Genomic DNA, 5,255 nt, shown 5'->3' with positions numbered 1-5,255 from the left:
TGTCATTTCTAAGAAGGTATGGTAGTAGATGCAAGTGTGCTCAGTCCACATAAATGAGTGATAGGTTGAATCAGTGTCTAGGCCAAGAGTTATAATAGTCATTGAAATACTGGTCTGAAGAAATACCTGAGATATATCTAAAAATTTTGATATCATCGACATGTAAATGGAAGTTAAACAATGAGAATGCATTTGAGAGACTATAGAGTAGACAGTGCTAGGTATTGAACTTAGGCATTAATAGTTAATATATGTCTAAAGGGAGGGAAAGAGTTGAAAATAAAAAAGAAACACACTGAGGAAGCACAGTCCTAGGAAAGAGAGGAATTTTAAAACTTTCCTGTGCCTGTTAATTTCCACAGGATTCAATCCCACTTCAATGTGCATCTATTAAAAGAGAAGTTTATGTATCTCCAAAACTCCCACATTTGCCATGTGTCTGTAAACTAGTTTTAGATTTTTTTTATTTTCAGGCAATAGGCCCATTGCATGGACCAGCACAACATACTTACTGACGAGATGGTCAGTGGTGGTGGTGATAATCATGAGCACGACGCTGCCGAATTCTGAGCCTCTATTTTGACTAGAATTTCTAATTTGTTGCTCTCTGCCTATAGAATGCATCCAGCTGGAATATGACTTGCATTTTATATGTAGCATCAAAAGTATTTAAAAACTTAGCCCGGATTTTAAAAAGTTGTTCACACTAGTTTTAACAAATGACCATGCTGGATTTTGCAGGACCACCCAACATGCCTTCTGCTAATTTTATTGGTAAAGTTGCATTTTGAGGAGCCCAGTACTGAACAACGCGTAACAGCCCCCCATTATGTACAGAGCACATCATGTGCATGGGCACTCAGAAGTGATCTGATTCACATATGAGGAGAGTGAAGCATAGCAAATACTGGCGTTGATTTGTCTATATTGGAGGCTGCCTTGAGAGCTCACTGGGCCTAACTGCTGCGTTTGCTGTTGACGCTCAGCTTGCTGAGAAATCAACAGCTCTCCTATACTTTATATTAGATTTACCGCGCTATATAATTGTAACCTTAAACATTTTCTGCCTTACATGAAAGACATTTATTCATTTCCTATTGTATACACAGCACTATGTATATATACATTTTAAACATTTTCTGCCTTACATGAAAGGCATTTATTCATTTCCTATCGTACGCACAGCACTATGCAGAAGATTCCTTGTGATATAGAAGTCAAACCTTTGTACTGACATTTGTTCTAAATTCACTTCCCTTTCTTCTCTGTTTCCAAGGCATACAAATCTCATTTTACAAAATAATTCAGGCAAAAAATTGTAAATTTAACTAGGGTAAAAATATTTTCATGACAACTTCCTTCTCTGGATTTATGTGTATGAATTACTCAGACAATAGAATCTATATAAAAATAAATTTAAATATAGAAAATCCCTAAAATGCCAATGTATTTTTCTCGTTATATTACATGTATGTAATATATTCATGTATAATTATATACATGAATGTTATATTGATCTTGGAAGACCTTTTCTTACAGAAACAATGGTGCAAATAATAGTAACCCCTTAAGATTGTCTAGCATACTGCAGTTTCCAAAGTATCTTCACAACTGTTTATTTACCCATCTTGGAAAGAACCCTGTAGGAGTTCATGCAGGTTCGGTGTTTTCTTTATGTTTTTGAAAAAATCCAGGCTCAAAGATAATGTACCTTGTCCAAGAAGATGTGTGCAGGACAGTTCTCCGGGTGGCTTGGACCAACCCAATTCTCCCATTCTTGCTTGTAGTTCTCAAGAACGACTGTAGGAAGGACTAAGAATACAACATTCTAAGACAGGAAGAGATTGGCCAGCAAAGCCCTGGCTTCTGTTTTTCTTTCCCCCCTAGGAATAGGATGTCCATTAATACTTTAGCCCAGCATGTCATGAATATGGTATAAAACCCAATACAGGCTGCTTTCCGGGGACTTTCAGCTGTGGTACAAGTGAGAAATGCACAGTTGGTACTTCATCCACCCTGGGAAGCTTTACTGAGGTTTGGCGGGACCAGCTAGCAATGAATAGTAGGTTTCTATTGTTCCTTATTGCCAATTTGTAATTAATAAATCTTCCTGATGTAAATTTCTTGCATTGGGTATTTTATCTCACCGTACTTGAGTAAGTTGGTAGCCAGTGCAAAGCAGTGGTCCCATTTCGAAGAAGTAATAGGCAGCATTGAAGTTAGGCCTTGGGATTTTTGGTTGCTAGGGCAATACTAATTCCATTATAATATGCTAATTATAAATATGATTAAATTACTTAATATTTCTAAGGTTACTTAGCATGTATTGAATATTTTTCTTGAAAGATGTAAGAAATTATTCCAATGCTAGTAATTAAATTAGATAAAACAAAACAGATCAAATAATATGTTTGATATCTATTTCTAAAGAGAATGTTTAGAGAAGAATATGCTGGATTGGGTAAAGATGAAAGTAATAGTGATTTGCAGATTCTAAATGGTTCTTCAGAGAATTTTCAAGGAATTTGTGAAATGGCAATATGGGAGTGTAGCTATCTTTCCTTCATATGAATTTGACTTAAAAATATGAGGTTATTCTTTTATTTTCCTTAATACCAACATATTTAAATTATGACAGGGTGATATATTTTATAAATCTGGAAGAAAGATGGAAAAATAAGAAAAAAATGGGGAGAGAATTTTTAAAGGTTATTAGGAAAGACTTGGAAGAGAAAGGCAGAAAAATATATTTTAAAAAGAGCTTGCTGATGTAAAATTGTACTGAAATGTGAGGAAAGAAAATAATGACCAAAAGTGGCGATCATGATGTGTGCAAGATAACTGAGAAGATAAAGAAAGAAGACAAGGACCCCATTCTTTTCTTTCCTGGAAAGTTTTTTGAAAAAACTCAGAAGACACATGTAGTAGCAGGCAGGTCCGAAGACGGCCCCCAGTGATCTCCACCTTATGTAATCTCTCATTGAGTATAGGCTGGTTTTACTGAGCTGTGTCTGGTGAAAGGAATAGAGCAGAGGGAAAGGGATGCCACTTCTGAGATTAGACCACAAAAAGTCTTCAGGTTCCATCTCTAGCACCTGCCCCTGATCTTTCAAGGTGTGGGCAGTTCTTTCTCATGCATTCTCGCTCTCCCTCTCTCCCCGCCACCCACCCTACCCCATCTCTAATTTTCTCTTTCTTCCTTTCTGTCTTATTACTTGCTCTAGGGAAATCAAGTGGACATGTCATGAGTGACCCTATGTAGATGCCAACATTGGATAAACTAAGGCCATGAGTCCAGCAGTACACAAGAAATTGAATCCTTTGAATATCTATATGAGAAGATCATTCAGTCCCAATTGACTCTTGAGATCACTATACTCCTGGCCTGCATTACTATTCTAAATTGAAATTAATAGATAATCACCCGTCTGCGTTTAAATTTTCAAAAATTTATTAATGAAATATTCTAATTATAATACAAAGGAGAATAAAATGGAATATTTTAATATAATGTAATATAATTTCAATTTATAAATATTCTTGCATTGCTACACTTGAGAGGATATTGAAGCAGTCAAGTGCTTGAATCTATTTTGACTTAAAAATCAGACTACTACAGTTGTTTTGCCTTTTCAAATAACACATGTAACAGTTCTGATGTGATGTGATTTTGTGATTTTCCAAAATGACAAGCAGCTCTTGTTACAATAAGACAAAAATACCGAATTCCCTTGAAATATCGAGTAATGGCAACTGTAGGATACAGTTATGGCAGTATATTGATTTAAAAAAATTTCTGTATGCATGTTATTGTTTATTAATTTCATTTCAGAATTTTAAAGCAGTCATAAAAAATAATTTTAATAAAAATAAAAGCACTAAGTTTAATAAGCACAAGTCTAGAGAAAAATCTAAAATATAGAAAGAATGTTAAATCAACTTGGTGGGTGGTAAAATAGCGACTCAGCAATTCAATGCTAAAACAGCAATATCTAACTGTATATAATTTAAGGAATTTCTGATCATCAATCTATGTTTCCTCTTAACATAAACTTTGTAAACTTCACCTTCCAATATATTGATTTCTTGTCATCTTTAACACAATAACCCCAGCTATTGTTCTTCAATGTCTTTCTTTATTACCCTGTTACTAAACAAGCTCTACTTCATTTTCTAATAAATTTTAATTCTGCCATTTCTTTCTTTCTTTCTTTTCTTTTTTTATTTCTGAGATGGAGTTTCGCTCTTGTTACCCAGGCTGGAGTGCAATGGTGCAATCTCGGCTCACCGCAACCTCCACCTCCTGGGTTCAGGCAATTCTCCTGCCTCAGCCTCCTGAGTAGCTGGGATTACAGGCACGCGCCACCGTGCCCAGCTAATTTTTTGTATGTTTAGTAGAGACGGGGTTTCACCATGTTGACTAGGATGGTCTCGATCTCTTGAACTCGTGATCCACCGGCCTCGGCCTCCCAAAGTGCTGGGATTACAGGCTTGAGCCACCGTGCCCGGCCCTGCCATCTTTTTCTATATGTCAACCAGATGATTTGTCAATCCAGATCCCTGCTAGAAAGAAGCTATGTGACATTAATCCTTTAGAAATACTGAAATATTTCTAATGTGCACCAAATATGAGCTGAGCATTACTTTTTATCATCTTTGAGCAGTGAGCAATGTACTAGGATTAGAGTTGTCATAATGGGGTTGGTTTTGTTATCGTTGTATAAACCTTGGTATTTTAATGTATGCATTGCTCTTCATTCAATTTTTACTTTATAATTATTGATGGTTTATTAATGTCACTGTCTAGAGATGCTACACAATACAAAACAGCAGAGCTAAATAAATGTCTCCTTATAATCCTACAGGCATTTGTGGGTTAAGCAATTACTAAATAGCATAACTAAAATGTAAGAAGAAACTTTGCCTGTACTAGCAGGAGCAAAAAGGCAGGAAGGGAGGAGAAATGAAGGAAAACTAGGAAGAGAAAAAGATGCAGAATTTAATGCAAGGGTAATTGCTTTGAAGGTTGATGATGCTGGTACTTTTCAACTGGTCAATCAAGCTGAGTAAGAAAAACCCTAAGGTCATTTGCAGAAAAGCCTACTAGTTTGCAAAACTGCATTGCATTGTCATAAAACTCCGTGACTCAAACTTGTAAAACCTACACTCTGCATTCAAAGGCAGAAGAATCAAACCCATGTCTTGTTACACGCCATTGCCTTTCTGGGATAATATCACCTTGCATTCTCATTGCT

Source organism: Callithrix jacchus, chromosome 10 (genome assembly GCF_049354715.1).
Source record: "Callithrix jacchus isolate 240 chromosome 10, calJac240_pri, whole genome shotgun sequence".
NCBI lineage: Eukaryota > Metazoa > Chordata > Mammalia > Primates > Cebidae > Callithrix > Callithrix jacchus.
Note: the sequence above shows the minus strand (reverse complement) of the source record.